General features: G+C 45.7%; 1 long non-coding RNA gene across 1 annotated transcript; it reads left to right on the forward strand.

Moving 5' to 3' along the window:
• The first annotated feature begins 8,448 nt into the window (after positions 1 to 8,448).
• On the forward strand, positions 8,449 to 17,505 carry LOC140844310 (uncharacterized). The gene is made up of 3 exons (XR_012122465.1): positions 8,449 to 8,980; positions 13,941 to 14,131; positions 16,885 to 17,505. It is a non-coding gene; the product is annotated as an uncharacterized lncRNA (long non-coding RNA).
• Positions 17,506 to 23,654: the final 6,149 nt, after the last annotated feature.

A 23,654-nucleotide genomic window follows, 5' to 3' on the forward strand; every position in this document is an offset into this window, starting at 1 on the left:
TGGCCCCAGTCAGGGCTGTTGTCGCCTAAACCTGCCCGACAGCTAATTCCAACCTTTCTTTCCTCACTTCTCTTTGTCACAGTCACTAATCCCTGCATCCCTGTGCCCACCCCATAGCCACCAATCTTTGTTTTCAATTCCACTTTTAGGAGTACATCCTTGAATAACTTCCTAAGAAAGGTAACGTAAAAGATAATTTTCTAAATCCTTGTATGTCTGAAAAGATGTTCTTGTCTTGCTCTTCTGATTGGTTGGGGTTTTTTTCTGAATACAGGAATATGGGCTATAAACAATTTTCCTTGGAGATTTTAAGGCATTATTCAATTACCTTTTCAGCATCAATAGTCTGGTGCCTTGTGATTCTCATTCTTTTGAATGTGACTTCCTTTTTCCTCTAACAGTCATTCTGTGAGGTAGGAGTTCTTACTGTCCCTGTCTTATTGAAGGGACAGTGAGGGTTCGGAAAAGAAGAAGAGAAAAGGAACCTCCTAAGATTGCACAAATAGAAAAGCCGGAGCCAGAAACCACGCCAGGCAGGCCTACTCTCCAGTCTGTTCTCGCCACCCCCTCGGGCACCGCGCACTCTGGAGCTGGTGTCAGTTCACGCCCTTGAGGGACTTGCGAGGACAGAGAGGCGGCTTGTCCTGAACTGCTCCCAAACCGTGACCAGCGTGGCTGCAGAGACAGGTGCCAGGAGGCGAGGCATGGCCGGAAGGTGGCGCGGTTGAAAAGACACAGTATTTTGTACTTATTTGGTACTTTTTTTGGAGTATAGTTTATATGTGATATTATACTGGTTTCAGATGAACGGCTTAGTGCTTCATCAGTTGTATACATTCCTCACTGTTCACCGTACGTGAGATTTCCCAGTATTATGAGCTATATTCCTTATGCTCTACTTCCATCCCATGACTAAATTATTTCACAATTTGAAATTTGTACCTCTTTTCCCCCATCACCTATTTGATCATAAGGCCAAAGAAAAGCCACCAGAAGATTCTAAGCAGAAGACTTACAAGTTATGATTGACAAGTAATAGTCACAATGCCTCACATCAAACGCCCCTTGAACTCGGTGTTGCCAGATGCACTGAGCGCTTTTCTGTTCTCAGTTTACCCAGACTTTTAGCAGGATGTCCTCTCTCGTTTTTCGCTCCTGTAACACCTCATTCCCTGGCTCTTCTCCCCTCTCTCTGACAGTCCTTTCAGTCCCCTCTGCTGGCCCCTCTGCCATTATTCAGGGTCCCAGTGCATTACCCAAACCCCTCTGCTGTGCTCCAGATTTACATATACAAGCGTCTACTAGAATGTACTGGAGGCATCTCAGAACTGGCATACCCCAAATGACATTTTTGATTGCTTCCTTAAACTAATTCCTTTCCCCATCGTCCACGGTTTTCAAATACTCTCTCCCTTACTTCGTACAACCAACCCATCAGAGCCTGTCGACCAAACTCACAAGACGTTTCAAGAATTCACCCACTTCTCATCCCGCCCTTGTCTTGGCCCGAGCCTCCATCATGTCCCATCCCTGCAGCTCTCAGATGTCACAGTGCCTCCTGCAAGCCGTGTCCTCGCAGGGGTCAACGAGCCTTGAGCCATGAGTCTTTGCCTGTGACTTCCCCATCCCCACACTCCTTAATGGCTTCCCTTTTTGTTTGGAATAAAATTCAGGCTTCTTTCTAGGGACCACCAGGTCCTCCAGATCACACAGCTAATACTTGGAAGGGCTAAATTCAGTATTTTTAAAAGATGGCTTTGACTAATTAGATAAAAATAGATTGAAAGTGGCCAAGAGTGGATACAAGGGGACCAGTCAGGGAGGTGTTCCAAAATCCATTATGATGGCCTGACGAGAGCATTGAAGGTGGGCGTGCAGAGGGAAAACGGACAGATTGAGATACATTGATTCATTTTACTGATATAAACATACATCATGAAGAAACTCCCACAATAAAAGGTTAACAAAGAGAAAACTGTAGAATAATGCACACAGCGTGATCCCACCGTGGTGCTGCATCTGAGGGGACTGTGCGCCGCTCCAGGTGGGTATCAAAGGGCCGGTTGGCTACACGAGGTCTGAACATATAAGCAATAATTAGTTTGAAAACATAGATGTAGAGATAGTAAATGAAGCCAGGAGGGTGGATGTCATTGCTAAGGGAAAAGGAGAAGAGGGTTTGGATATGGCCAATGAAGAATGCCGACATTTTAGAGCAAAGGGTTCTTTTTGATTCACTTTAACATTTTCTGCCTACATGGGGTATCCCAATTATTTTAACTTTTTGCCAATTTAGAAGAAAAAAATAAAATGGTTATCTTACTTTTTTAAATTCATAGTGCTTTGATTACCCATTAAATTATACTTATAAGTATACTTATATACATATAATAAACAACATATTTAGGTATATTAATATTAAGTACCTTACTTAATATACTTATTAAATAATAAAAATAAAATAAATTTGTTATATAAATTTTTTCCATCTTTATCAATAATTGATACACATTTTCACCAAAGATCATCTAGTCTTGTCCTAGTGTTTAAATTGCATAAGATTTTTATGAGCTGAGAAGGAAATACACATGAGTGGACGTATTCCCAGTTAAGATAAATTCAATCTTAGATGAATGAGTATCTTTTATTCAGACTTACCGATCTAAAAGGTAGCACATCCCACTGACAAGATAAAAGTGAGATGGTAAGTGTGAATAATGTGAAGTGTAAAACTACACATTTGTAAAGGAAAGTTAAACTATTTCTGAAACTTCTTGACCTTCTCTCTTAATTGAAAAATACAGCTATGCTTTTTTGAAATGAGGAAATTCAACTAAATAAGCAGTCTGAGTCCTTGAAACTCCAAAATTCTGCGATGCATTCACAACCTAAGGCGATCTCATCACCACACAGAGTCGCACACTTCCTAATGAGAAATAAATGACCAGGGAGACCCTGTCCTCATTGCCTTTCAAATGCATGTCTTCTGTCCTGAACTGTATTTTGTTCTTTAAAGTTAGAAATTAATGTATTTGATATTGTGTGTAATGAAATACTTCGTATTGCCTAACACATAGCAGTCACCTGATAAAATATTAAATAAACTCTCTGCCAACATACTCCACTTTGTACACACGGGAGAGAGCAGAGCTCCAGGCCTCAGACCTGGAGGCCTGCGGGCTGAGGGCCGCGACACCTGTTCAGCCTGGAAACCCCGAAGTCGTTTTGGGTGAAACATTAGCTGAAGTGACATTCTCAGAGCAGCTGCCCAGCCATGTGAAGACATACAATGGTATCTTTTCTTTTGCCCTTTGTTGTATGGTGACTTCCCACCCCTGTTCAACTACAGGCGACCTTTGTTTCAAGGTCGATTGAAGGTGAGAACAAACAAAGGCTCAATATTCAGCTTCTCAGTTCCAAAAATAGGTCCTTAAAGTCAGTGTCATAAACAGCAGATGGGAAAGCCAGGCTTCCCAGTCAAAAGCAAGGTGATTAAGCCCAGAGAGAGGCCAGTCTTGATGAGGAAGTGATTTACTGCCGCACAAAAAGGGGTTGGGGGTGTATGCTAGACTCTGGGGTGGGAGTGAGCGTGGAGAGGAAGGGATGAGGGAAAGGGCGGGAGATGGGCGTCCCTGGGCATCAGGTGTCTGAACTGCCTCCCACCCTGTGTTTTAAAACCCTGAAAGGAGGTGTCCTTAGGGACACGGACAGATTTTGCGTCCTGAGCAGCGGCGTTTATTCCTGCTTCAGGCCTGGAGCTCCGAGAACCGGGAATGCTGACATGGGACAGACCCACCCAGTGTCAGCAGGAGGGTGGCAGTTCTGAGATGAGTAAGATGTGGAGACCGCACCCCAAGGACCCCTCACACACCTGCCACACCCCCTGAGGGCCAAGCCTTGGGGAGCTGGAAGGTGCTGAGGGGCCAGTGGGGGGAAGAGCCAGAGTCTGCATTGGGAGGCAGGGTTGCCAGGAAAAATACAGGAGGCCCGGTTATAATTTAAATTTTAGATAAACAACACATAATATTTGTTGTTGAAGGTCTTATCCAATACTCATACTAAAAAAAAATTATTTATTTATCTGAAATTCAAATTTAACCAAGCATCCCTATTTTTATTTACAAAATCTGGCAATGTCAGTGTAGAACTATTTGCCAGTGTATAACATTCTTTTAATGTTAGGACAGACTGCAATATTGTTGGCTGGAAAAATTGCTGTGTCTATAATGGATTGGTCAATGGACTGTGTTTTGAATCAAAATTCCTGCTTACCAGTAAATTTATTATTTACCTTGTCTGTGTTTTCAAATATTTAAATTTTTATAATTTCATTTTACTGCTCCTAATGACAAAGTCCCTCTTTTATAAAATAAGTGATACTGAGATGTAAGTTCATGCTCACCATTAGAAAAAAAAAGAGAGACCTGCTTACTGGTTAACCCTCCTAAATTATAAAAACATAAAATCACCTTAACAATATTATATGAGAGTTGGACTTCTTACCCAGCTAATTAATAATTACCAGAAAATATAGGACCTATGGGGTCACTGTTATTGAAAGCAGTTTAAAATTCATAACAAAATAATACAATATTACATAATCAATGTTTTATGTGTTGAAATGTGAAAAGTTGAACAGTCATTTGCCAACAGATCTGTTCTGCTTATAGCTGTAGTCATTTTTTAAAAAGTAGTTTAAAGAGCACGAGAGTAACCAATTGGAAAGCAAATTTTAATTCTCGACATTCCTTCGGGTTTATAATACACAGTAAACCTCAGAGCTACCACTTTTCACTAGCCCTGCAAATTAGCCTGTCTACATCTAGGTTGGAAACCCAGCCAAGAACTGTTAAAAGAAGTTGAAATGGTCTCTATTTAATCTGTAATTTCTTCAGTCCAGACCACTCCACTCTTAGGAGTAAAGAATGAGAAAGGTTTTAACACTGGCCAGTTAAGGCCTTGCACTGTGAAGGACCTGACAGCCACGGGTGAGCTCCCACGTCTCGGGGATACCTTTGGTGGGGTACCGGCATGCACGGACCCGGTGTTTAAGTTCATCCTGACCGACCTCCTGTACCTCGTGCTCTCAGGGAAGGTTCATGACAAGCTTCCACTCAGGGCTGCTTGGATAGAGGGCCTAACTTAATATTTGAAGGACTTATTTTATTCTTAACAGAATATTTGTTTGATGGAAATATGTAACTTCCTACATTGTGATTCCACTCCACTACTCATCGTAAGACATTGGATTTTAAGACAACCTTTGGGAGCAAAACAAAAAAGCAGTATTAATTGTACATATAATGTATAAACATATAATTAATAACCAATAGGAAGTGTAGATATTATAAATCTGTTCTAATTTACCAATTCAAATTTCTATACAGATTATTATGATTAAATTTCTGTTAAAATATTGAATTTTTAAATATTCTCATTTAAACTTAGATTTATTAAATTCACTCTTTCATTCAACTAATAGTTATTGAGTCCATATTTTTGCCAAGTGCTGTTTCAACAAGCAAGACAAGGAGCTTACATTCTAGTAAATAAAAATATATGTCCTAGAATTGAAGATATACAGCACCTTAGGTGAACAGTTTGGAACTAGTAGCCCTAATTAGGCCATAGCAGAAAATAAGGATAGTTGGGAAAATATTACAAGAATCCTGACCCCCATTTGTAAATGACAGATTCTTGATATCCATATGTGAAGCACCTACCATTGGCGTGGAATTTGAATATTGCACATACTTTTGGCTGTCTGGCTACTTATCAGCCTCATTTCCATTATTTTAGCAGAACACAATGTGGAAGGTTTTTGCTTGTTTGCCACTCAAGTGACTGATGCTCCCGTTTTAAAACATCTAGGCTGAGCCATCCACATATTGTTTTGGATGGCAACCCCTCCATTAGAAACTTCAGAGAGAATTAAAGATGACACATTAGCCCCGAGTTTAATACTAAATACTTCCGTTGCCTTGCTTGGAATTAGCTCAGGCAGCTTCACAGAGAAAGGGAAGAATACAAGAATAGTTTGTGAGTTTTGATTCAGTCCCTTAAATATTATTATCACTTCTATTAACTTCTATTTGCTGGCCAGTTTCCTCATTTAAAGGACTTCCATGCAGCTGATCTTCTAAGAAAGGAAGAATAGTCATTCCAGGACTACCCTTTTTTCTACAATTAGTATTTCTAACCACATTAGACATGTTTTCAGTATCTAGAGAGGATGCCTGCTCCCCACAGCTATCACGAACCATCAACTTTAATTAAAATTCACAAGTCTAATGCTGTTACATCTGCTAAATGCATTAGCTTCTGTGTTAATTACCAAAATGTTAATGTTGCATTAAAATAATGTTCCCTTTTGACAGTTCATCTATAGTTTAATTATTTATTTTGTTGGGGAATATGTTCTAAAAATTGAAAAGAGAGTAGACTCGGGAGTCCAATGAGAAAAATGAGGTGAAGTAGCAAAATTTCTAATGAGTAAACCTTATGGTTTAGCAGATATGATTGAAACATACTTGTATTCTTTATCCTGTACTTAAAGGAATGTTCTCTTTTTTTATATCTGAAAATTTTTTTAGACTGGTTTTTTGCAACTAGTTTCTAGTAATAGCACTAGTATTTATTCCTGACCTCTCAATTCCCAGTAGTTCACAAAGTTTCACATCCCTCTATACATATAAATCATTTAAAAAGAAAACTTTAGTAAAGAAGGAAAAAATGGCCTTTGTTTTCTATTTAAATATTTATTTATTCTTTAAAATAAACTTACTTCAATAAGGCATCTAATATAACTTTGAGCAAATGAAAATAACCAAAGAAAATTCCCAGTGATCTATGTGGATCATTGCGGTGAGCTACTCAGTATGAGTATCAAAGCGTCTCAAACATCCCTGAACAGGATTATTCTACAATAATATTAATATTTAACAAAAGCATTTTCTTGTCAGGGGTGGACTTACTGGATATAGCCTTTAAATATGAAGTCTGTAAACATGAGTTAGTTTTCAAACACAATGCATCCTTCTAAAACAGGAATATATAACAGGCTGAGCAAAATCTTAGTCCAGTTTATAGGTAACGGAGACCTTGCTTGTGTTTTTTATCACTGGGTCTCCAGTGCCTTGAACCATGTCTGGCGTATGACAGACAATACATGAAGGTAGACTGAATGCCTCTTTAAATTTAATTTCTTATTTTATAAAATATTACTGTATATTTTTTCTTCTGGAAGCTTTTCTGTGTGACTGTACAGTTTGTTTAACTAAACACGTAAATCTATACTTGGACCTCTCAAAATTATGCATGTTATTCCTAAGTACTTATACAGATCAAATGAAGCTGATTATGTGGGGAGAAAATCCACAGAATCAAGTTCTTTCTATATGAGAATAATAAGTTAGTTTCAAAAATAACAAGCTCTCCACCTAAAGGAATGAGAAATTCGAATTTTTCTTGAGTTATTGAACCCTTAGTTCAGGTAAGTGTTGACAAGTGCCTGGGTGGGAATCACAGGGCCCTACCTAGTTCTCCAGGCCTCTAGTTCCCAATATCCAAGACGTAGCCGGGCCGTAAGGCAGTTGTTGAAAAGACTGACACTCGTGTATGTATCTCTTTATGTTTGTACATTTACAGTTATAACTTTTTAAATGTTCACATACGTTATTTCTGGGTCAAATGTTGCTCCCAAAGGGATCTGAAGCAACTTACTGAAGATACACATCAGTATTAAAGCATCTGGGCGAACAGGGGAGAAATGAGTAGCTAAAACCAAAGAGAAGGACACAGAGGGGCCACGCGCACCTCCCTGGGCTGGACCGTGGCCCTAAGCTTCCGGGACGACCGTGCAAACGTCCTGCGACCACTCCTTGGTTCTCAGTGTCCAGAAGAGGAGGCCCATGGGTACCCAGGGCCAGCAAAGCTGCTCCTGACCTCCAGCTCTGGCCTCAGAAACCCCGTGTGCCTTTGTATCAAGGGGCCTAAAGAAGTTAGATACAGGAGTTTCTCAACATTTAAGATAATGAATGTTTTTCCTTCATATATATTTCTTAAAATGAGATCTTACAACACAATCCACTACTTGGAACAGGCGAGGGGGCGCTGCTCTAGGTGAACTGCCGCCCTCCGCTTTCTTCTGCTCCCCCAGCTCTTGGCCACGGGCCTCGCAGGGACCCCACAGGGCAGCAGGCCCATCCCCCAGCTGGGAGCTCAGACTGAGTCTGGCCAGCTCTCCATCGGGACTAGACGTGCCACCAGGGGAGCTTCCTGCCATCTCTGCTGGTCTTCACACTGTGAAGTGGGAGCGGGCACAGCGCTCTGTGTCCCTTGGAACAGTGCGGCGCAGGCCCGTCGCTAGGTTCGTGCTCTGCACACCGTTAAGTGTGTGAGTCGACAGAAGGGCCGCGGTGCTCGTGCAGGGGTTTCTGCGGACCTGATGGTGAGCAGTTCAGGTCGTTACTCTGAGAGCTGCCATCTTGTATGAAGCAGAAGTCAGGGGTTTCTGCACAAAGTGGGGGAGAGGCCGGGAAAGGAGCCCTGAAGTAGCCCGCGGGAGAGTGAGGGGCCCGCCAGTGCCGGGAAGCCAAGAGGGCAGGTGGCCGTGAGCACACCGTGCACCGATCCCCCCTCCTGTGCTCAGCGGCCAGCGTGAAAGCTTTGGAGGTGGGTCCTCAGCCGGGGTATTACCAGAGGGGAGCAAAGAACACATAAAGGGGCAAGAACACTGAAAATCTGGGCAAGAAAAGAATGAGGGTTAAAATGAGCCTCCCCTCAAAGTTGTGAGGGTTAAATGCACGAACGCAATAAACACACAGAATAGTGTCTGCCACCTAGGGAAGGTTCGGGAAAAGTTCATTATTATTGTTAGTAATAATAGAAGTCTAAGCTGCACAGAGAGGAAAGTGAAATCAGGAGATGGCACACGAAGGGGAAGAATGAAACCGGAGACACCTCATTATCTGGAAAGCAGGTATAGTTGAGAAAATTATCTGGAAAGATAGAATATTCAGGCTAGAGAATGTGATTTCTGAGTTAAATTGCGGGATCATTTTTGTGGGAACCATGTTTAGCACAGTGGATCTCAAGGTTCTTTTGCCCAAGAATCCCCTGGGAGGATGGTTAAAATGCAGATTCCCAGGACCACATCTCAAAAAATGTGATTAAACAGAACTGGGCGATTGGCCTTAGAATCTATGTTTTATCAAGCCTTGTAGCCCACCGTGCTGCAGCAAGCGCCTGGACCACACTTTGAGGCCACTGGCCTGGGCTAGGACTGGCTGGTCGGGGTGGAATAGAAGGGCAGGGAACTGGGGGCGGTGAGACCACGGAACTGAGAGGCGGGGGCGTGGGATGGCCCACCAGGAGGTCACGGGGGTCACTGAGGGTGGAGACGGGGCAGGTTGGGGAGCGCCGAGAGCCGGGACAGAATCGTCAATGAATGGGGAGGGAGGAGTGAGACAGGAGGCCCTTCGGGACGGGGCTGGTGGGAGGGGAAGGGGTATAACCTGACGGTAAGAGTCTTAGAGGAGCAGGAATGTTGCACAATGACCAGAAAGTAAAGGTCCAGCCTTGGCTTTGAAAAGCACATGAATCACCAAGAGAATCTGTAAGGGGTTATTCGTAGCATAAGAGATTAAAAAGCTTCCACGGAAGAAGGCTGCTGGAGAAGCCCCGTGCACGGGGAGAAATTGGCTTTAAAGAGTGGGACATATGCTGTGAGGAAATTCGGGATATGGGAGAGAGATTGAATCACAGAGAAAGTTCCAGAGGGTACGATGCAAAGAAGTGAGGAGTGTGGGCCCAAATTCCAGTGGGAACCCCAAACATCATGAGATGAGGATCTGGAAGAATAACACTGGCCCAGAGTGGATGTTTTGGGAAAAGCCGGAGGAGACGGCACACAAGACACAGAAGGAGGCCTTCCCGGCGCCCCCCGACAGGCATCTTCCCTCCCTGCTGGGGGCCCTGGGGGCTGGGAGGGGCTCTAAAAGGACAGATGGCCAAGAGTGGTTAAAATACCTTTTCGTAAATACCTGTCTCATATGTTACGTGTGAAGTTCCCCAGTTTTTTCCATTTGAGGTGTCCCTAGTGACTCAGTGATTTTTTTCATAGCAGCCCTAGGACAGACGAACTACGTGATGGTTCTGTTTACTGAGTAAGTCCAAACAATTCACTAAGTAATTGTACCCTTACAACTTAACAGCTGTTTGAAAAACAAAATATGTACATAAGTTGAAAGAAGAAGCAATTTCTATGTCATTCTTTAATATCATTTCCTAGCGGGCAGGGCATGTCCGTTGGGCCCTGGATAGCATCTCAGACTTTCGAATCAAACTGGATATCACCACCCCCATTTCCTGTTCTGCACGGACTTTCAGAATTTTTTATTACAGAAATCACCCCAAACCAAGTTTTGCAAAGGTATGATATCATCCAAAAGTCGACCTGATGTTGAAACTGAACAGCCTTGGGCTAAAATTTTGTGCAGGGCCTGACAGGAGTCTCTGATTGTCCTGAGGTTTTAAACATCCTGCCACACCCCTACGGGTCCATGCGGTGTCTCAGGGCCCCTTGGCATATGGCACGGGAACTGTGGCAGTACCTTGAAGAATTAGGGTTCCATCACATGATGGGGGCCATCGAAGGGCCTCACAGGAGATGAGTAACACAGTCACAGAAGCATCACCACGGGGAAGAGACTGGACAGTCGGTCGGTCTGGAGGCAAGGAGACCGTAGGTGGAGACGACAGCCCGGGCAACCCACGGGAAGCTGAAGCCAAGCACTGGCAGTGGCTGTGGCAGGAAGGGGGTGAGGCGTGGAGGGTGGCAGCGCAGTGGGGTCAGAACAGGGCCCCTCGGCCAAAACCTGCTCTTGAGAGAGCGGCATGGCTTCTCCTTCGGTGGGTTGGTGACAGGGAGCTCGTTCCTGGGCCCACGCGGGACACTGACAGCTCCCACGTCCTGTCCACGGGCACTTGTTCTCGGACCTCATTCCCTGCGTCCTGGACACTCATTCCTCACACTGCGAGGAGGCTGACGGGCAGCGAGGGGCAGCGGGGAGGAGCCCTGGGCTCCGGGTCCTCACTGTGCTCTCCACAGCCACACCGACTCGCCAGCCCGAGGGCATCCCACCGAGGCTGGCCCTCCCGCCATGGCCCGGCCGTGCAGCATCAGGTGAGCGGCCCCTCCGAGCCCCACGCCAGTTACGGATTCACAGGCCAACCTGGTTCAGGAGTGGCTTCTTTTAAGCCCCTAACCTATGGGGCGGCTTGTGACACATCGGTGTGACTGATACAAAGGCATTATATGTGCCAAACACTGTTTGAAGCACCTTATGTGAATGTTTCTTTCATTTCTGAACAATATTACTAATATCTCTGCTTTAGTTATGAAAATGGAGACCTTGAGCCTTTCCCAAGGTCATGCAACTAATGGGTGGCGAGGCAGAGCAGGGCAGAGGGGGCGGAAGGCGGAGCGTCCGTGAGTGTGACCAGCTGTCAGTGGGGGGGTTAGCGGCCTCGCCACCTAACATGACAGTACAAGAATATGGGAAAACACGGGAATTGAGGGGAAGGAAAGTCAGGTCTGGGGCACGTGTAGGTCTGGACGTGTAGGCCCGGATGTCTGAGGGCGCTGGGAGAGCTTAGAGCTGGGGAGAGAGACCTGCAGAGTCCTGGCCGACGAATGGTGACTCAGACCTTGAGAGTGGATGAAATCATAGCAGAGTGAGAGGATGAGAAGAGGGTGACACGCCGGTTGTGACAGGATTCAACATTGGAGGGAAGGAGAAAAAAATGCAGAGAGGCAGGAGAAACATCAACAAAAAGTGAAATGAGAAAATTCAAGGGGTAAAGTAGTTTGAAAAAAAGGTGAGGCCGGCCAACACTTACAAATTCTACAGAAAGGAGGAGGTCACGCCTGGGGAAGAGGCGAGCTGGGTGACAGAATTTTTAGTGGTGAGACTGGTATCGATGGACCGAGATGGACGGGAAGTGAGGGACTGAAGGCCCTCAGAAGCACCACATAAGACATTTTCTTGCTTAAAAATGACAGAGAAATGAATACAACTGAAATGAGTTATGCAAAAAGCTACCAGCTCACGTAGCTAAAATATCCAAGAGTACTTCTGGTTTTAGTCACACTGGGCGCGGCAGTGCCGGTGATTCACCAGGACCCAGCTTCTCTCCTTTTCCAACTGGTGTTCAGTACTTGCTCCCTTCTATGCATTTTCAGTTTCCAAGCCCATGGAAAAGATAATGTACTTTTTCAGTAACTCAAACAGAATTCCCAAAGTCAAGTCTCATCCATCCTAATTGGTCTGACTAGGGACATATGTCCATTTCTGCCTCTGAGGATTGCCTGTGTAAGTCAAGGGGTTGGTTAGACAAGGTTTGACTCCCAAGGATGCAGGAGGGGTTGGTTTCTGGGAGGGACAGCAGGTCCTGGTCACCAGGAGAAGAGCAGCTGGCCCCAAAGGAAGTCAGTCATTGCAGTGATCACGAGCTGCCCTCTAGGGAAGTCTGGCTGCAGAGGCAGGAAGACAGAGAGAACTAGAGTCACAGTGGGGCTGGGTGAGAGCTGCTGGAGGAAGAAACTACTGAGACAGAGGCTGGAGGTGCCAGGAGGGGGGAATGGACGCAGCAGGCCACTGAGGCAAGGCCCTGGTTGCATTGGGGAGCAGCAGGCAGAACCAGCTCTGAGCAGGAGGCGGAGCCCTGTTCCCCAGAGGCCAGACAGAGGGTGGGCACCAAGAGAGCTACGCCTTTAGACGGAGGAGCAGAGAGCCAGTGAGTCACGCTGTGACTCTGCTTCAGCTGTGATTTAGGAAGGAAGGGCGTGCAGAGGGAGAGAAGGTCGAGTTAGCTGGGGAGGGAGGTGGCGCAGGCTGTGGGGGGTGGAAGTCTGCACAGACAGATGATGGCTGGATGGTCACAGCCAGTTGTAAGAGAACATGATTCCCGGCCTAGCTTTCTCTTAATAGTAATGCTAAAGGCATCTCAGTGAATAAAACAGGGCATAAACATTAACTCATACAGTGGAAACCTGGGATAAAATCATGCTGATCATTTTTATTCACTTATCAGCTAGCATGGGGACTATCTTAGTGGGAAATCTTTGGCGGGAAGCCGATGAATGCGCTCCCTCGGTACTGAGGCCTCTACTGGCCTCCGTGCGGGTGGAGCGGAGCTGCCGCTGCCAAAAACCAGGAGAGCCGTATTTTCTTTGTTTCTTGAAGAATGAAAGAGACAATTCCAGAAGAAAAACAGCACCAAGAAGACAGTAAACCAAGAAAAGAATGCTCTTTTTTCATGTGACCTTTGGGTCTTTAGTGAAATTTCTCTGATTGGTAAATTAGTTTTCGTCTTAATATACATTAGTGAGGAACTTGGTTTCCAACCTGCAAACAGAGCCAGCGCAGGACAATGAGCACGAAGATGGAGGCACCTGGGGCGGTGGCCCTGGAATGAGGGGGGCTCTGGAATGGCTCTTCGGGCTAATTTAACTTTTCTTGGCAGACATACTCACCAGCGGTCATGTGCGTTTTTCTGATCACCCTCTTACATTTACTAAAATAACAGCAGAAAAGAGAAGTCATATGGGTAAAAGAAAATGTAAAGCAGATTTTACTGTGATACATAACCATTTAGTTCATAAAAATTATTATTGAGGCTCTACTCTGTTGGGAAAATGTCTTCACAATGATCAGCTTGTTTCTTTCATTCAAACCCACGCAGCTTTTCCTTTCAGGGATTGAGAGTGTACTGCGAACAGAGAATAATGGCTGCGACTGTCAGGCACTAATCCGCCGCATGGGGCGCCCTTTTCAGATGCACGCTGCTTTGCAGTCGCAAACCACAAAATAGTAAATATATTGGTGCAAGATGGATAGATTACAATTACCATTCCATGAAAATTTTGTTCCTTCTAGTGACATTTCCAGTGATTTCCAGGACTCTGGGAGGCACAGGATGTTATCATCCAAAACCCTGCAGTTATTTCATCCTCGTCATAGCCTGTGAGGAAGCAGAGAAGGGTGTCGGCCTTATTCTCATGGCTCCTGAGGAAGGACAAGAATGTGACCGTGGCCGCACATCAGCCAGTCAGAGCTCCTCAGCCCAGGTACTCTGCAGATAGGATGCTGAGAAAAACTGGTGCCCCAGCCTCTGGGCAACAGGAAATACTCACTGCAGCCCCACTGCCACCCCTACCCCCTGACACACTCAAACAGGGCAACTTCCACTCTGAACATCTTCCCCAGTTACCATCGTCCTGGCAGGAAAACATGGTAGTAGGGATTAGAGTCTGGCCCCGCTGCCTCCTTAAGAGGACCACAGGATTCTTTTCTCATCAGCTCATTATTATGAAATGAGTAAATCTTTATCCATATGTTTTATGAATTCAATGCATTTAGCCCATAGTTAGCTACCTGGCTCTACGGTGCACCAGCCACTCCCTGGGCCACGCTGGTACTTCATCAGATCTAGATGCTCACAAAGACTCAGGTGGCACTGCTGAAAAACTACCAGCGAATCCGATCCAAGTCCATTAACATCTGTCTAGTCAAAACTCATGCCCACTCATCATGCTTGACCCGAGCACCAGCTCTTACAAACCTCCTGCAGGGACTCACTGCTCTAGACCAGATGCTTGTTCCCCCTCAACATTCATACGCTCAAAACCTACAGCACCATGTGGTGGGAGGAGGTCAGGCCATTGGGAGACGATATATGTCCCTTGTCCTTTGTCCCTCCCTCCATGTGAGGTTGAGGCAAGAAGAGGGCCATCTAGGAAATGGGCTCTCATGGGTCCCTGAAGCCGCCAGCACCTGGATCACGGACTTCCTGACACCCAGAACCGGGAGACATAAATTCCTGTTGATTATAAGCCCCCAGTCTTTGGTATATTGTTGGAGCACTCTGAATCAGTGAACACAAATGCCCGCCACCCCAGTATACACACACCTGGCTGTGTGACTGTCACTTCTCTTATCCAGAGGTGGAGACTTGTTCTGACCTCTCCCCACCCAACCTGGGATAGATTTGAGATTTGCTGGGACCAGTAGAAGAGGTGATGATGCAATTCTGGGGCCTGGGCCTTCAGATGCCTTCCTTTCCATTGTGAGCCCACTGGCCACTGTCCTAACCACGGCACAGAGGGTCCCCGGGCAGGAGGCTGCGTGGAGGAAGAGGCCCAGTGGAGAAGAGAAGATGGATGGAGCAGGGGGAACAGGCCCAGGTGAAACCAGCTCTCCCACAGAATTTAGAAATTACGATGTGAGAAATTGTTACTGTTTTAAGTGACTATGTTTGGGCGTGTTTGTATGATAATTGATAAAGACCTCTAGGGAGACAGTGCCTCTGTAGAACTGCTATTTTTCTTCTCTAATGGACTATTTTAGATACTTGGAAGATCATAAATAAAACAATCTTTCTAGATTCTTTCTACATATCATTGGGTCCTTAGATTTATTGGACTTTTCTGAAAGCCACTTTCAAAGGTGCGATCAAATATTTTTCCTTTTGGAAACATTTCAATTATGCTCCTTTCTTTTCCAAATGGCAAAAATGTGTCTGACTTAGGATTGTACCTTTTGGGCCATGAAAAGGCTTATAGGAAAATGCACATCATTTCTGAAGAGCCAAGCAATGCTTTAGCCAGTCACTACATTTTTCTGTTTTTGTGTTACCTTTTCTCTCCTTCCAAGGGAAAAGATGCAAATAACGGTCGATTCATTTTCTTTTATATAAATCTGAATTCATTTAAGAATCATTTTACTTCACATATCTTTAATGCAGAATAATATTTAAAGAAAAAATTTTAAGGATAGAACAAGAGAATGAAACTTTTTAGGGAAATCTTTTTTCAAACAGTATAGCAGAAGGCCGCGTCACTTCTGGGCTTTGTTAAGTTATATAGGCTTAACTGCCTGAAGCAGGTCTTCTAAAGTCAACTTTACTAAAATGTGGGCCTTTGAGACTATTCTGGAAACAAATGCTTTTCAAACATCTCATTTTTTTATAATTAAGTTGTATCTGGACTCTGCAGAATGTGACCATTTAAGAATTAAACAACTGATCTGAAATCAATATCAAATACACGATTTCTGAAAGTCACCCAAATTAAGGCAATTTTTTGCACATTTAAATGTTACTACCATTCCCAGCTCACCCTACCCCCACCTCCTGAGCCATTTGGCTTTAAAACTGTCTGGAAACCAAACCATACTTTTAAAATTATTTTAATGGGGGAAAAATGAAAACACAGTTCACTTTTCTTTATGTGAGAGGGCTCACCTTCCCACAATCCCTGGTTTGCCAGGGACCAGGAGTGGACCACGGGGCCCCTGCTTCGTCTCTTCTGTACATTTTCTAATCCTGGGATTACTCTTGAAAGTTATCAAAGAGCCTCCGACTGGTAACTCCAGCTTGATTTGTTCTCGTCAACAGCCCTTGCCATTCTTTTTATTTTAGCCCCACTTGAGCTTAAATGTCTTTATTTTAACTCTTTCGGAGCACGCCTAAACCTGTTTCTCTCATCAAGAACAGGGAGAGAGTAGAGTGACAGGTACTTGCCAGAAGGAATCACGATTTCTGGCAAGCGTCTGTGTGTCCGACCCACTTAGGAACCAGCATATCGCCTGTGAAGCAGTGCAGCCCTTCTATCAGCACTTAACTGTAAGGCCAAAATAAGGACACTGTTTTATAGGCTCTTTAAGGTATATACATAGGGATTCTGTCTTGGAACACATCAACAGAGATTAAACTTTCCCTGGCCACCCGTGGGTGGTTCTGGTGACACCAGATCAGGAGACTGGTCAGGAGCCATCATCTCGGGGGATCACACAGACCATCCGTCTTCTTTCTACTCCTCAGAAAAGGAAGTTTCACACACCTCAGACCTGCGCCAGGAATCACAGCTCGCATCTCACGACGCTGCTCCGCCTGGGTCCCAGGAGAGGAGTTCACAGAAGCTGCAGGAACTCCAGGCCCTTCAGCCCCTAGGCCCCCGCGTCGCCTCCAGGCCCTGCTGGCAGGACGCACGTGGGCTCCGCCTCACTGGGCTCCAGTGTCGTCTTGAATCCCCGACCCTTACTCAGGCCTCTTAACCAAATCGGGCTATACCATGAGGCAATGGCATTTGGGCAAGGACAGGGGATGGTTGGCACATGTCCGTAGGTCAAGATTTGATTCTCCACTCCATGCCATCTTCATAATTAATGTCTTGAGGACCAATAAACTCTGGGAGAACTGGCTTATAACACCAGAATTTAGGCGAGACAGATGTGAACAGAAAATATGCTCGATATGCTAAGTAATAAATATTGATTGGAAGCCAACAGGTACTCAGTACATCATGTTTCCACTTACAGATTTTAGCGAGGAGACACATCTCAGCAGCTCAACAGGAGTGCAGGCCCCAGACCAGGGGAATGCCCACAAAGAAGCCCCCCTAACGCCAGCGGGTCTGCACTTCTCAGGCTTTGCCGTTTTGATCCCTACTCACTCCCCAGGAGCTGCTGCCCAGGCTTTCATCCAAGCTGACTCAGCAGTTTGGGGGTCACACCAAGAACTAACCTATTTAAGATGCTATGTACAAGAGGGTGTAGATAGTCTTCTGCTACAGAGGGCAAAACATTTTTTTCAGTTATATTTGAGCTGATCTCAAGCTACATGGATCTGTGAGGAGGGTAGTGTGAACCTAAAACTGAATCTAGACCTTCAGGTGATAATTTCACATTAACTGTTAACAAATAAATTGTATAATTAATCCTTATTATTTTATCCAAGTTGTTCTGTTAGGAATAAGCAAATGGAGAAAATGCAGAATATATAACTATTATTTATATGTTATATGCCAGAATAGGCTAAATAATTTATAAGCATTGCTTAAATATATCGTTTTACTTAATCTCTGTAGCATCTTGCAAAGTGGGTTTCATTTTACAGCCAAAGGACAGGCGACCTGAGCCCCATGGTCACAGCCACTGAGGAGGCAGGAGCCAAGCTCACATTTTCTGTAGGCTGCTGTGCCGAAAAATGACATCACTTTTCTCCCTCTGTCCCTCTGAAATGTGGTGTCTGAATTGTCAAGAATTTAGTTTTCCCAATTGATATTTCATGGTCTACACGGAGTAGCCCGAAGTTGACAGTTCTTGAATGTAGGAGACACCATACGCCTGGCATTCCACAGCATTTTCCCAAGGGCTTTGGTTGAATTAGCGTAGCTGTTGTACCAGGTGAAAAATAATGAGCCAGGTATTGGTGAGAATAAGAATAGTATTTATGTGAATATCACTTTGTGCAGGTGCGTGCTACACTTCTCCGGCTTTATCTTTCAATCATCATTAAGTATCCTATCCAGCGAGGTTTGCTATCCATTTCACAGGGGAAAAAACAGGCTGAGAGAGGCACAGTCATCTGTCCGAGGTCACAGAAAGGGTCAGCTGGTATTACAGGATGGGTCTCTGTAGATGCAGCCCGGCTGGCTCAGATCTTGGGGTTCATGAATCCCAGGTTCTATTTGGTGGATGTTGGAGTGTCAACTCCTGTGACATGGCATAGGAAGACCAACCTGAGCAGAACAGAGGACACTTCCTGTGCCCCAGACTTACCAACACAGTTGTCAGTAATGCTAACACAAAAAAATGATTTCGCAACATAGGCGGTTCAGTGGGGGTTAAGCACAAATACAAGAGAGGGGAAGGCACACAGGGTATATCTGCTTTCTGTTGCTTCCATAACAAATCACCACAAATTTGGTAGCTTAAAACAATACAAATTTGTTATCTTACAGTTCTGGGGGTTCAAAACCAGAAGTGGGTCTCACTGAACTGAAATAGGATGTATGCATTCCTTCCAGACGCTCTAGGGAAGACTGTTTCCCGGACTTTTCCGACCTCGGGAGGCTGTTCACACCGGCTCATGTCCCCCTTACGCCCTCTTCAAAGCCAGTCACGTCTCTAGCCCTGCTGCTGGGGCGCCAACAGCTCTGCTTTCCCTCCACACGTAAGGGGCGATGTGATCGCCCTGGCCCCCCCCCCCCAGATGCCCTGGGTGCCCTCCTAGATTCACGTCAGCGCCCCCTTTGCCAAGTAGACTAAGATATTCACAGGCTCAGAGCTTAGTACCTTTGGGGGCCGCCTTCCTGCCCCCGCGCGGGTATGCAGAGCAACGGTGAACCAGGGGGCAAAGGGCCTCAGGCTCCACCGGAATCTTTCAGGCAGAGAAAGAAAACCTGACAAACGCCATGCAGGGCTTTGAGCGGAGAGGACGCGCTGCAGACGCAGGGCCCCAGCAGGAGCCCCACAGCACCCGCGGAGCCGCAGACACTGGGCCGCCCACGGTTTGCGAGGAAGGATGCGCGTCTCCCGGGGACGCTGGTCCAGACCCGTGAACTCCCAGGTGCAGGCCAAGTAGTGAGCATTTTGTTCACTCACTCGGGGACCATCCAACCACACCGCAGAGTCAAAATAATGGCCCGTGGAAGGTTCCATAGGATGACAGGGGGGTGGATTTCTACGTACACGCCCCTCTGCTCAGTCTCCCACTGTTTACTTTCTTCTCGTGCCATTTACATTGTATCAGGTTGTTCGTCAGCTGGTTTTAAAGTTTAGGGGCCCCAAGGATGGGCTGCGAAGTCGGCTTGCTGGAGCTGGAAACAGCGCCTCCAATGAAAGGGGCCCGAAGCCTCTGTGGGCTGCACAGTCCCGGGACTGGCGGGGGCAGGTGGCCCCGGGGCTCTGCGCTGTGCGGGTCCCCTGCTCGGCCGTGGAACTCCAGGCCAGCGAGAGGCGCTCTCGGGGCCCTTCAGCAGCTCGCGGCCCCGGGATACCGGGGGGGAGGGGGGGGGAGTGGGGGACAAAGTCAAAGGAGCGACCGCCTAAAACCGCGTCCCCTTCTCTAGTGTCATCTCTACCTTGGAATAGAAGGACAAGGGGAAAAGGAAACGCCGAGACATTAGGACTGGGTGCATCATTTCCTGAGTTCATTTTTACTCCTTTTGATACTCTACCAAGAGGGGCAGAGAAGCACCCCGGAGCCTGCTGACTTCCATAATAAATGCGACCGTCTATTCTGCACAGATGAGCGGGCGGTTGTCTGTGCTGTCCGGCGGGGCAGCTGCTCGCAGTGAACACGCACCGTGTGCGCCCCCCGCCCGCGGCGACAGCGGACCAAGGGGCGGACATTAGCGCGGCACAACAGCGTGCAGAGATCCGTGCCCAGTATTCTTACCTAAAAACCTGTCGTCTCTGAGCAAAAAACCGCAGTGTCATGGATTAGTCTCCGACCTGGTGTCCTCATACCAGTCGTTTCATTTTCTCATATTTCCCAACCACGAACTGGCAAACATTTTAAAGCTACGTGTTCACGTGTTTGGAGACTGCCATGGAGTCATGTTAGCATGCTCTGTATGGGGACTGCCAGGCAAAGCGCTAAGATTGAAGGTAAAACAGTATTTGGAGTGTTTTTGAGGTTTTTTGTCTTTAATAATAGTACCTATAAATTTTTAAAACTTTTTTCCTTTCATTCTGCAAAGAAAATAATTTCCCTAGCCTTAATGAGTAATGTCTAAACGGATTCTCTCTGAAAACTTGAAGAATTAACATTGCTATTTTCCTTGTGAATACTGTACAATTTAATCTTTCAGACTTCTAAAGCCCAATCTATTTGCATGCAATAAGAATATGAAATGTCTCACAGTAGTTTTCACTGGCAGTGCCCAACACGCTATACAATGCCGTGTACAGAGCGAGAGGCAGGGTCAGACAGCAAAAAAAGCCTTGATTTTTGGAAATACAACAGGAATGGTTTGAATTCTGCCTTCCTTAGTAGAAAATTATTTTATCTCTCTGTGTTTTAATATCTGCATCAGTCCAATAGGTAAGATGATTCTTAACCCCAAGAATTTTTGTGAAGCTTAAATAAGATCATGTATTTTCTAAACGCCTAGAAAAGTGGGTCATTCTGTAAGTGCTAGTCCCCCTCCTCCTACTGTCCCCTTAATTGGGCTTCACTGCTTAGGGTGGCCCCAGGTTGGATGTTTCCATAAAAAATCTTACAGTATTAAACGGCGCACAATTATCAAAGCCGCTTGGGACCCCAAGGCCAGAACAAAGGCCAGATTGTCTTAAGGAACCTGGCCTATTCTTCCTTTGAAGTCCACTCAGACTGCCTTAGACACCGGTTTTCCAAAGCAATGCAGGGAGATCACTTCTGGCCTCTGTGCCTCTGCAGCAGGCTGGGATGATGGTCGGCAGCGAGACCCTGGCTGTCGCTGATCAGGGCCGGTGGAGTGGTGGGGGCGGGGGTGGCAACTGCCGCGTCCAACCTGGTCCGCCCCGCCGCTCCAGTGGCAGCCTGGTGAGATACGGCGGGGCCAGGACTAGAACCCGAGTGCTCTGACCCCAGGCTGTGCTGCCTCTGCTACGAGCACATCCGTGTTGGAGATGTTTCCACACTTGCCCAGCAGTTATGCCTTTCTTAGGAAACCAAGGTTAGGTTTGCCTTCTCTCTTCTGAAAAATTTAAACCCAATTGTCCCAGAACCTGAGAGAACTCAGAAATTCTCCACATTCATCTCCCATATTTACAGTTACGGTTCTTAGCAATGAAATGTTGCACACAGAGGTTGTATCTCCCTGTGGGGGCCCTACAAGACCAAAACTAATCAGTGTGGTGTAAGAATAAAAAAAGGTCCAGGATACAGCTGGTAAAGCACGACTGCATCTAGTTTGCATCTGTCACTCTCTCTGACTCTGGGCTGGTAATTTAACTTCCTTACATTGAGCAGGTGGTTATTATCCAAACAATACAATTTATGGCTCGCATACCAATGCCATAGACTTCTGTTGGACAAATGGCATTGTATCAAATTACATAAAGAAAAACTCTGACCATAGGAGAAATGGACAAAAACATAATTATTAAAATTATAAGAAAAGCCTCTCCTAAATGGGTGGGAAATATCCAGCCAAGGGGGTCGGCTTTAGAGCGCCTCCAGGATTCCTCCCATCCGGGGTTCTCAGCTCTGGTTATGAGGCCAGGGCCAGCACAGCTGCCCTGCTGTGTGGTCGCACAGTGACCCCAGCCCACCTCTGCACGTGCAAGGCCCCAGAACGTGTTGGGCAGCACTTCAGGTTCAGTTTGACTCAAGCGCTCCTTCTAGACAAAGCCATGCCCCTGGGAAGCACGATATGGAGCTCAGATGCTCCCAGGGACCGGACCCCTGATGAGGAGAACTCGGGGTTTGAAGCACTGACTGCTGATCATCTTCCAGGAGGAAGTGCCCTCATCACACTCAGCTGAAATGTACCACGGGTGTTTCCCTGTTACCTGTCCTTCAGTATCTGTCTCCTCACCACAGTTACTGCTCCGCGCTGCCCGCCAACGACCCAGCGTTGGCACTGCTGCGCTTAGCGTAGATTGAACGTTACAGCAAAAGTTCAACAGTTTGGAAATGTGGTTAACAGTGTGCTCTGAGTGCTTTTGGTTGAGGGTTAAAATTGCCAGTATATCAGGAAAAAAGAAGAAGACAGACCATTTGCCCAAAGCCCAAAACAGAATTCCGCCAACATGAATAATTTTCAGGACTTAAAGGACCATTAAACCTTTTCTTCACACATATTTTTAGGTTCTTTTGAGACCGCTCACTGAATTCACCAATGTTTACAACATCTTGATGGGTCAAGCAATTTTAGAACCAAATCCTAAGTTCCTCCAGCTCAAAAAATTTCGTATTTTATTATCTTTACTTACAGGCCTGGCAGGCAGCTTTAAGGCCATAATGTGAAACTTCATCAGATGGATGGTTGAGCTAGTGGCTTACAACCTAAGTCCCAAAAGTTTAGGAATGTGTTAAATCTAATGACCCAGATAATACATTCACAACCTTTTATTTGAGCCTCTATTTAAACAAACACTGATTGAGCCTCTGCTCTCCTCTGCCCCTGCCTGGGCTGGGAGACTGCAAATGTGTGGTCCCTGTACTGAAGTGGAATCTTAGATGGACGCCACATATATGCTGTTAGTTTAGTTTACAGTTTTCATATCATAAAAGTCCTTATTTCATCTTTCATGGAATAATGCCACTGTTCCTAAACCCCAGAGTCCTAGGTAGAACCAGCATACAGCACATTTAGGATTACGTCAGCGTGGGAAGGAAACCCAATGCTTTTCTGTGCTTCTGAGTCCTCACGTCCTCTAAGGATGAAGAATCAGGACAAAGCCCTCCCCCACCGACCCCAGTGAACAGAGACCTCTAGCTTCCTTTGTGATACAGGGCAGCACTATTTGGATGGGCCTAACACATTTGAGAAAGAAAAGGGAGACTGCCATTGGCCTTATGTACCAGACCCACATAGAACCCTGCCTCACAAAAGATGCCGAGAAGTTTCTGCCAGATGGTGTCTTACAAAGAGAACAGATACAGTATAGAAAATGGAGAACTGCCTTAGAGTAACACAGTATCCTGTATCACACTGCCATGGGCTGGTGTCAGTGGGCGATGTGGTTTCCCAAAAAATGGATATTTTCAGGACCTTTCCATTTATTGAGGTTTTGCAGGGACCATTTGAGAAGCAGTTTTATCTTGTAGCCATTTGACTATTTTTTTAAACTGTCCTTTTTAAAAAGACTTTTACAGAG

Source organism: Manis javanica, chromosome 11 (assembly GCF_040802235.1).
Source record: "Manis javanica isolate MJ-LG chromosome 11, MJ_LKY, whole genome shotgun sequence".
NCBI classification, from domain to species: Eukaryota; Metazoa; Chordata; class Mammalia; order Pholidota; family Manidae; genus Manis; species Manis javanica.